The sequence below is a fragment of the Saccopteryx bilineata genome, chromosome 1 (assembly GCF_036850765.1).
Source record: "Saccopteryx bilineata isolate mSacBil1 chromosome 1, mSacBil1_pri_phased_curated, whole genome shotgun sequence".
NCBI classification, from domain to species: Eukaryota; Metazoa; Chordata; class Mammalia; order Chiroptera; family Emballonuridae; genus Saccopteryx; species Saccopteryx bilineata.
In genome coordinates this window covers 74,105,473-74,116,486 of record NC_089490.1, presented here as the reverse complement: position 1 = coordinate 74,116,486, position 11,014 = coordinate 74,105,473, and the positions used below count along the sequence as shown (strand labels likewise).

At 38.8% G+C, this 11,014-nt stretch overlaps 1 pseudogene; it reads right to left on the bottom strand.

The window, feature by feature from the left end:
- Positions 1 to 3,239: 3,239 nt before the first annotated feature.
- Positions 3,240 to 3,948, bottom strand: LOC136319237 (armadillo repeat-containing protein 1 pseudogene; annotated as a pseudogene).
- Positions 3,949 to 11,014: the final 7,066 nt, after the last annotated feature.

Here is an 11,014-nt window from a genome sequence, read left to right as displayed (position 1 = left end):
TTAACTGGTATGAAACTCTTTGGTGCTCTGGTGAGAATTGATTTAATGTCCTTACTAATGTCACAGTGCTTGAAATTAGAGAGTATTTCGTTGAAAATAATAGGTTTATATTTGCCAAATCATCTTTTAAAATTCTCCTGAGAAAAAAACAGGACATGTGTTTGTGGGTGTTTCTAGAATACTACTTTAGAACAACTTTGTCTTAAGAGTGGTATGTGCTAATCACTGGTTCTACAGGATGTTTTAGCAAAAAAGGATTCCATGGATAAATATGAAGTTCGGAAATGCTTCATAGACTATCATTGGGGGGGGAGGTTTACAATGCAGATGAGCATAATGAAGGCTCTGAGAAGTTCTGTGGTAAAAAACCTCTTTAATGTTGTGTAGCCCAACATTTCCCATATTAATTTGACCACCTAGTCTTTTTCCTTTAAAAATCTATTAATTTCTCTTTGGATCCCTATAAATAGTAGGGAAGTTATAAAATATGAATTCTGGGATATGCTGAAGGATAATAAACACCTCACATTTGATTTTGGTCATCAAGAGAGAGCTGGCAAATCCAGCTCATAAATATACTTCTCCCTCGGATAACTTATTCCTCAACCTGAACTATTTCAACCAAATCAGCACTTTTAAAAAAATCATTAAAACTTTTAACTGATAGCAGTAACATCTATTTAATAATCTCCCACTTTCTGAGAAAAACATAAAGCGGCTCTTTAAAAATTTAAATAAATAATACATATTTGTTAGAGAGCGTACAGATAAATAAAAATTACCTGCAATCCCTGTAAATATCTTTGTGTATATATCTGTCTTTTTTATTTGACTATAACTAGTTACTAAATTGGATTTTGTTCATGCTATTGTATAACCTATTTCTTTCACTCAATGAGGCACCGTGAATATGTTTCCATGTCATTCATCTATAACATCATTGTTTTTCATTGTATACATGCGGCATGCCTTTGAAAAGGCACAAGACATACAGTCAGTAAACAACCATGTGTTTAGGGGTTTCTGAGGGCTTGGGGGATGTCTGGCAGATCAGTCCTATCGACATCACGGCGGTGCTGCAGGGACGCAGGGGCATCAGGAGGTCAGTTCTACCCGCAGCGAAGCACCTCTGCAGAGGGAAGTCAAGGACCAAGCAAGCAGGCTGTATGCTGCCTGGGGCTGCCCCCAGTCCATCCTCCTTCCCCCAATCATCTTCCCAAACACCTCCACTGACTTCGCTCTCCCTGTGCGTGGACCTTTCTCATAAGTTGCAGGTGACAGTTGCCCTAGAGACGGTCCGTGCCAGGTGGAGAAAGTGCTGCCTTCCCTCACAGTCCTCCAATGCAGGATCAATAACCAGTGCCTTTGCTTATCAGGACCTGTGGGGTGATCAGAGCACCAGCCAGACCCACGAGCCAGCTAAGGCTGCTCTAGAGATGCCTAATGGCTGATGCTATGCCTAAAGGGTCATTGAAGGCCTGACCTGTGGTGGCACAGTGGATAAAGCGTCAACCTGGAATGCTGAGGTCTCCGGTTCGAAACCCTGGGCTTGCCTGGTCAAGGCACATATGGGAGTTGATGCTTCCTGCTCCTCCCCCTGTTCTCTCTCTATCTCTCCCTCTCTCTCTCTCCTCTCTCTATAATAAAAATAAATAAATAAAATCTAAAAAAGTAAATAAATAAAAAGTTTAAAAAAAATAGAGACCTTAAAGGGTCATTGAATTCTGCAAATTTGCCATGGTTGCTGGTCAAGCTCTGGAAACCTGTGTTTTGTTGCTATGGGCTCCTTTGGGAGCCTTAACAGGACCTAAAGGCAATGCTGATCTGATTGATTTGATATTTGAAATTGCTTCTTATGGACTTGCTGTGCACACATGCCCACGGTCATAAGAATGCGTACAATAAAACGGGCATATATAACTAGATTTTCTAAGAAAATGGAAACAAAAAACTCATTATCTTTTTTAATAGGTAGGTCCCAGTCTCACCTAAATGCTCTCTGAAATACATTTCTCAACTGGTTTTTTTTTTTAATTTTTTTGCACATTCCTATGTTTCCTGTCACCCTGTAATGTTTGCCTGTCACTTCTCAAATATGTGAGCACCTGAAGATATGCTGTCTTATCTGTTTTTGGAATTTAAAATTTTTTTTAATCAAGCAGAGACCTTAGATACTTGTTGTGGAGCACGGAGCTCAGGCTCCTGTTCCTGCTTTGAGATGTGATTACAAGCATGGATGCTGGAGTTCAAGTCTCAGTTTGCCGTGACCTTGGGCAAATTATTCAACCTCTCTCAACTTCTATGTCTTAAAAATTGGACACTAATAGCACCTGTTTCTGTGGGTTATTCTGAGGGATAATGAGTTGATATTTATAATACACAGAATAATGTCTAGTATACAGTACATGTTCTATGGCTATTAATTTAATTTAGTTATGTCAAGTTGTTACCAAAGCCTCTGATTCTGTTTTCTAACTATGTTACCATTTATTATTTTACAATATATTTTCTTTTTTAAAAAAAAAAATTAAGTGAAAGGCCAGGAGGCAGAGAGACAGACTCCTATAGGTACCTTGACAGGGACCCATGCTGCAAGCCCACTAGGGAGTGATGCTCTGCGTATCTGGGGTATTGCTCCATTGCTCAGCAACCAAGCTCTTCTACCCGCCTGAGGTGGAGGCCATGTAGCCATCCTCAGTGCCCAGGGCCAACTCTATCCAGTCAAGTCATGGCTGCAGGAGGGGAAGAGGGAGGGAAACACAGAGAGACAAGCGAGAAGAAGAGGGATGGAGAAGCAGATGGGTACTTCTCCTGTGTGCCCTGACCAGGAATCAAACCTGGGACATCCATATGCCTGACTGATGCTCTACTACTGAGACAACTGGCCAGGGCCATAATATATTTTCAAAAATGATGTTATAGTTGCCTTAACTATCTATAAGACCTTCACAAACAAAACAACTCCACCTGTAGCCTCTGTCTTTTTTTTTTTTTTACCACTTATTGGTGCAAAAAGTCCCGTATAAAGTAAAATGCAGCATACCTAATTAAGTCATCTAAAAACTTTTCATAACATATTACAAATTGTATTTGATAGTTTACCACAACTAGGGAAAACTGGCTCCTTGTTCATTCACACAATCCTTGTGCCCAATATAGAAGTCACCAGTAAAACCATGTAGATAAAAAATTTTCAGCTGTGCAGAGCCAGCTAGCCCCCCCTCCAGGTGGGAGCTACCCTAGGACCCTGTTTTGTCCTGCTTCTTTGTGAGTCTCTCATGCTCAGGCAGGGAGTCAGGATATTCTTCCACTTCCACAGCCGTGTCACGGAATGGGACCAGCACCATAACGTCAGCTGAGGCTATCGCTGCTGCCAAAGCCTCTGCTTTTAAATCTGAGTGGATTCACACCACATGTCCGTGATTAGCCATTTGAAAAGTAAAACTAAAAATGCCCTTAATTTTAACAAAGCCTGTTCACATGGATTCTTCTGAGACGCATCACCAAGACCATCTACACGCAAAACCAGTCTTTGGGCGTGTTTGTTTGTAGTTGCCAGAAAAAAACTAAGCTTTCCCTCAATATCAATTCATTTTACTGAAACTATCACTTTCTGCCATATTGGAAGACTGAAGACTGTCCTACCTATCAGAGGCCAGCAGTTTTATTCCTCCTGGAGTTGTAATTTTCTGTCTAATATTTCCCAATCATACCCAGTTCTCCTTTTCTTTTCTCTGTTAGTACAGTATTCTGCCAAGTATAGAGGAGCGAGCAAAGCCGAGTGGACAACAGGGTAGGTGGGATTGGTCCACAAATACGACCAGGCATACATCCCTGCTCCTGAGCAATGGCTCTGCTATTCAATGGGTCTGCTGCTAGATCCCATAACTGGTTAACTAGTGGGAGAGCATGAAGTTCTTCATTCATGGTGGAGAAAAAAGAGCTCATTTTCTATGCCATCCATACACACAAACAAAGTCTTCTTAAATCCACAACAACCATTATTGTCCAAAAGCTTCTGTGTGGGAGGAATCTATATGCAGCTTAGCTGGATCCCACTGGCTCAGGGTCTCTAATAAGGCTGCTTTCAAGGTGTCAGTGAGACTACAGTCATCTGATGCTGTTTTTTCCAAGTTCACTCACATGATTGTTAGCAGCATTCAGGTTCTCACAGGTTGATGGACAGAGGGCCTTAGTTCCCTGTCCCTTAGTTTTTTGCCATGTGGGGCTCTCCATAGGGCAGCTAACAATATAATGGATGGTATCTCCCAGAGCAAGTGAAGGAGAGACCAAGAGAGCCCAAACTCTCTACTTTTCAACAGGTACAAATGACATATTAAGGTGACCAATCGTCCTCCTTTAGAGAGGATAGTCCTTCTTTTGTAAGTTCCGTCCTCCCTCAAAAAGTATCCTCCTACATGTCCTCCTTTTTGATATTGGAAGACTAACGATGCAGAGTCAATCCATTGCATGTGATGTGACGTATTTGTATCTAAATGAGTACTTTTTTCTTACAATTATTATTAAAAATTAATAGGCATGTAAGCATAATTACAATATAAAATATTACAAATGTTTTTATTATGCATTTGTCATATTATAGTGTATTATTGTTGCAATGAATAAAATGTTTCTTTTATTTATGATATTGTTCTCTTCAATTTATTTTTGTCCTCCCTTTCATTGTAAAATGTTGGTCACCTTAATATATTGGAAGTAACCAGCGCATGCCTGTAAAATGGTATAGGCTTGGTGGACACTTCCTGGGCTATACTTATAATCCATCGTGTATCTCTGCATGGGCAAGCAGGGAAGTACACTATAAGCTGGCCTAAGCAACTCCTTGGGCCTCTCACTTCTGAGACCTCTTTACTGCACATCTGTAGTGGTCACCCAGTTGGCTATATATTTAAATACCACCCCAATTGCTGTGGTCATTTCTCATGAAGAAAGATTAAAATGTGTACATGTGTACTGAGCACTGGTGTTAAAGTAGTGGATGCTCTCAGTCCTGTGTTTCCTCAGCCCTTCCTCTCCTAAGCCAGGACACTGGGTAGTATAGATAAGGAAAGAAATTATAGCTGGGTCTTCAGGTTGGCGATGGAGAGGAAGCCCATTTTTAATGGCAGTGAAATAGGAGGTGCACCTAAACCAACCATTGCTTATTTATGGCTGTAGTTATTTCTCTCTGGTACACCCCAGAGGGTTACTTTCTGTTGTTAATTGGAACTTCTAAGCCATTTTTATTTACAAAGTGTTTTACAGTCATTGGTATTGATGACTTATAATTCCCCCATGAGTTAGGTGTCAGGATGAGGCATTGACACGGGCTCCACTCTCAGGAAGCAAAGACGTGAGGGTGGATAAATCTGCCCGCCCCCTCCCACAAGGCAGCCGTGGGGTCCCGGCTCGCTTTGTTTTGGCTTGTCAGATGCCTATTACCTTCTCCATGTGCTCCGATAGCAGTTACAATTGGATTCCTGGATTAAGGGTCTGCTGAGAAGGGACTGAGAGCAACAGTGACTCAGAATCAGAATCCGTTTAGCAATTCTTTTATCCCTCCCGCTCCCGATTAAAACAAACAGTCCTCACAATCGTATGTCTTTCTGCACACTTATTTTGTTTTTTAAGGAAGTAAGACAAATATCTGCCTGTTTATTGTTACATTTGTAGTGCCAGTCATGACAAGCATAAGGATAGTAACACTTTTGCCAGCAGGGTGCTTATCTGTTTTACTAGTTCGGAAGGACTTGATTGATGCGAAAGACCAAGGTCTCAGTAAAGATAATTTAGCCATTTCCATACAGTTTATGCCTGTGTTAGTTGTATCCTGCGGGGAGTCCCAGGGGGTGACTTCGTTGACCTTCCCTCTAAAAGGTAACACATAGGAGATTCCTAAAGGAACCATCGTCTAACAAGACTAATGATGGCTTCCATGCCTATTATCATTCAGAGACATAGAAAGAGGCTTTAGAAATGCAGTACCACATTCCTCCCTTGATGTTCCACATGATCTATTAAGGCGTTATGTGGCAGATAAATTAATCATTAAAAACTTACTGTTAAGTCTTTACAAATAATAACCAGGTGTACCTTGATTATCTTTGATCTCAATATATATATTTTTTGTCACCAAACAGATGATACATAGCAGTTTGTTTTACTGACAACTAATCTGATGGAATCAGGAGAGAAGCTTATTTTTTCTCCAGCATTTTTGTCTTTTTTTTTTTTTTAAAGTTAGAAGGACTAAAAAGAAGTTCATCACTCAGTAATAGTTTATGACAGCCAGGGCCACTTTTTCATATTGCTTTGCTGGTGTGTAAGTATCAAGCATCTTCCCTGTTTACTAGTCCAGTGATCCTCGTATGTGATTTATTTTTCCCATTTATTGCTACTTGGTATTTAAAAGTTTTGATCTAGGAACACACTCCACATCTTGTTTGCATTAGGTGTTCCATGATACAGAGGATTCCACTTATTGCCATCATTTTGAACTGAAGTGGAGTTTTTTCATAATGTGTTTTTTGTCACATTAACCACTTCCAGAGCTAACATTTTCTAAATTCCAAAAAGAAAAGAGAAAATGAAATCATACATGTGCAACTACCAAGGTAGATATATGTGTGTGTGTGTGTGTGTGTATATATATATATATATATATATATATACACACACACATATATATATGACAAGTGAAAAATGCATTGTAACGGAAGACAGACTTAGTATCATAAGTGCTTTAATCACTTCCTATTAAGAACAATTCTTAAATGTTCTTGCTTCTGGGGAAACTCATGTTAATAGGAATTGTTTTAATAACTGCTCCATTCAGGAACAGCACCAGGAACGTGCTGATGGAAATGAGTGGTAACAGGAAAGGAAAAAGTGTCCTTCATCAGATAATAATTGTTTCTTAAAGAAGGTTAAGGAAGGAAGGCAGTTGGTTGAAATTCGTGTTCGCGGCACAAATATCTACAATGCACTCCATTAAGAAATACATGTTTTTATTAAAAGTCAGCTTGGAGAGGTAAAAATTTTTGACTTAGCATTTCAAAATTTAATTTGAAAGTTTTTCCTGTGGAGGTGTGTGATCTTCCTCTGTATTTTGTCCACTATCTCAAGGGTTGCTTTATGAGCTAGTTATCAAAAGATGGCGATCACCTGGGAAGGGGAATTAAGATTACTTTTTCTGGTTTGTTGACTACAATATATATGTGAAGAAAATGTCTTTATTCACTTTGAATTCAGAGTAATTGGTGATAGTAATACCCATTTTTACTTTTTAAAAGTTTGTCAAACATTATTAGTAGGAAGCAACAATAACTATAGCTTCATGGACAATTATAACAATAACTCTAAAGCCCGTAGTGTTTCAGGGATGTTGATGTAGCTTCATGTTTTCTTTAAAATAAAAATTATTCTTGAAGGAACTAATGGCTTTTATTAACTATGGTAATAGCTAAAATTTACCAAGCATTTATTTGGTATCAAGACTGTTCTACGTGCTTTATTGTGCTACTTCATTTTATTATCATAACATCATAATCTAGTAAGTAGTATTTTCCCCTGTTTATAGAGGCAAAGAGAGATGAAATAAATTGCCCAGAACATATGATTAGTAAGAGGCAGAGCGGTGATGCATGAGACAACATATGTTCCCTGCTGAAAAAATTATAAAGCCTGATTGATGTGAGTTCTTTTCTTTTTTTCCTTGGTAAGACTGACAGATCATCCATTGCCACTCTGGGATGTTATAATGATAAAAAGGAGGTCCAGAGAAGCTAAGCAATTTGTTAAGATCACACAGTAAGTTAGTGGTAAACAGGGAAAACTCTTTAGCACCCTATCATGCTGTCTGAATTGGGACTATATGACAGCCAGCACAGGACCAGAGTAGAGCCACAGTTGGATGAATCCCACTCTGAGAGCATGAGGGAAGGGGATTTGGTTAAATAAAACAGACTGTTTTTTCAACTGAAAACAAGACACATATAGAAGTAGAGTAAGAATAGGAGTCAGGATCGGTGCTAGGCAACTTTATGGGGCAAGTAACATTTTTCTTAGGTATGATTCTCACTCCTTACCATTACCCCCTTACCCATTTTCTGCATTGTTTAGTGATTTAAATTCAGATTTATAATGCTTATGCTGTCTAAAGTCCAGTCTGCCTATATGGCCATCCATTTTCAAGTGTTAAGGCTTTAATAATTTCTTTTTTGGAAATTTCAAAAGAGATCAGGGGAAAATAACATTGTATGCTGATCATTTAACTATTGTAGCATCTAGAGAGAGAAAATAATGTAACATAAAAAGATTTCCATCACTCTTCAATTCAGATAATGTAAACCAACTTTTTCCTTTGTGACTAAAACCTAATCCTAAGAAAGTAAGAACAATTTTTGGAAGAATATTTACAATATGAATAATATTACCTATTTACTTCAAGACTGCCCATCTTTGAGATGTTCAACAATGGTCAGATTTTAAAAATAAAATCAACCCTATCTGAGACTATTATCTTATATGGTGGTAGCCTTTCCCCCACTGATGGAAACATGAAATGGAAGCATGGCAAGTTATTTTCCAAAAGAGTAAAATCAGAGCAAAGATGGAACCTTCCTGATTCCCATTTGCATGAGCTGTTAGGTTGATTTATTTAGTAATAGTTGCATGGATGGGAGTAGATGCCAGGGATATGTAATTCATGGACTCCAGACTAAAACAGTTATTTTGAGTTCCTGGACTTCTGGACTAGTTTAACTAAACAACAATTATCTGGGTCCTTTTTCCTCTAAATGAGTGAGTTTTAACATGGAGAACACAGACTTAAAAGCAAAATGTCCCTCCTGTCTTCCTTAAGCCCGGTGAAGAAGAAAATGGAGTATACCCACTCAAAAGGGAAGTAATTTCTCCTTACAACAGAAATAAAGTTGGCAGAATTATTAAAAAAAATACAAGATATGCAGCTAAGTCTGAACTTGTACTAAAGAATATATATTTATTTATTTTAGTATAAATTTCAAAATTATTTATTTTCGTATAAATATGCCCCAGGAAGTATTTGGATGTCCTGTATGTTATCTGGTAACCCTGCGGAGGGACTCTCAGCCCACTTGTGGTACAGAAGAGGCGTGAGCATTGTCCCAGCAGCCTGTGGGGCCCTGCGGAACTGCTTCCTCGTCTGGTCTGCGGCAGACAGCACTTCTGCCAACAGGTCTTGGTATGCACAATAGAGGCACTTGTTTGTCCCATTGGCTCAGTCTGCACGGGGCAGATGGTCATTGGTTTTCTCCATTTATGGGGCCAAATTCTTGTAGGGGAAGTGGCCGAGTATTTGGGAACTTGGCCACTGAGACACTTTTACACTATCTTCATGGAAGCTGCTCTTAAATTTTTATCATGACATTGATGTCTACATCCAAATTGCTGCACTGTAATCCAGTTGCATTAGCTGGATTGTATTCAAGACCTGCTGGCTTCATCTAATTTAAGTCATAATTTGCTGACCAAAGAAATAAATGTATTTGTTGTGGGACCCCTGCACAGTCCTCCAAAGGGGATTTTCCTAGGGACCCCTCCCAACTCCATGGTAACCAAGCCAAATTCCTCTGTCCTTCTCAGTCTTGGTTTTCTTCCCACCCTTATATGAAGCGTAGGAAGTGAAGAAGTTTGAAGGATAAGAATTAGTGGAATGGTATTATAGCCAGACCAAGAAGGGGTGGCTTGTCCAGCAAATACTCCAAGGAAAATCAATTCTGATTTAAAAAAAAATGATAAAGCAATTTTTAGAGTAATCATTTTGTTCCCACCTAGACTATCTGTAATAAAAAGAAAAAGTAAACTGGATAAAGACACAAAACATTTATAATCATTTTAAATGTCTAATATGAAAAAAAACCCAAAACTCGAAAAATCACTCATTTATTTTTTAAAAACCGAGTGTGTTATTTCAGCCAAGGAAAAGAAATGAACACAAATGGGGATAAACATCTTTGACTTGTAGTTTGAATACTAATGATAAGATTCTGACAAATCAATACAGTAATAGGCATGCTAGTAGCATTAAACAAAAGAGAAGCCAAAGAACTATTATTAAAAGCCTTGTTTTTCAGCATAGCTGTTTTCAATTGCTGAAATGTTCTTCCCTTGCAGCATAGGAAGGGCGTCTAGTGACCCCTAGCTGAGGAATCTATATTGCTTTGTGCCCTTCCCCCACCCGACAGACAGCTGATGTCTGGTAGCCTCTGTCTGCCACTGCACTCCATTAGCTCGCAGGAAACAGCCGCTCTCTATGCAGCAAAGCACGCCTCGAATGAGGCTCTCTCTGCCAGAAGTCCATGTCTTTGTGTGTTTTAGCAATCAAAACTCATATCTTCTTGTCTTTATCTCTTTGTTTTAGTGATTTGTTTCTCTACCATACTTATATCTTAAAAGAAGATGCTCAGACTGATAAAATGGTGCAGAGAGACTCTAAGGCGGCAGTGATGAGACATGAGAAGCCTGCATTGCTCCCTGGAAGCCAGGACATTGTGAATGGACCTGCACAAGCAGCCCAGTGTGTACCTGCAAGTTTCCCCACCAGTGGCTTCTCACCGAGCTGTTATTCTATTAAGTTGTTAGAAATTAAGACAAGTATCTATATGGGAAAGGTTTCTTTAAATAAAATCTTGCAAGAAAACATACCAAAATGAATGTTTGGGGGTGAAGGACTTTGATCTTTATTTTTTAAATCAGTTTTTGCTATATAATTTTAAAATGTTCTAAAATAAACATTTATAACTTTATAGGTAAAAGTAATAATAATTGAGTATACTTTATCTAACAAAGCAAAAAGAATTTCAGTTTGTCTATTCTGAATTCATGCCTCTCATTAGGCTGCAGGAGTTCAGTTTAAACTTGTTACCTTTGTGGGCTTCCATGGTAGAATCAATTCATTCACATTACTGTGCATCCTTGGCTTCTATACTTCAAAAAACTAAATCAAGAAAACATAGCTTAAGTTGCAGCCCTA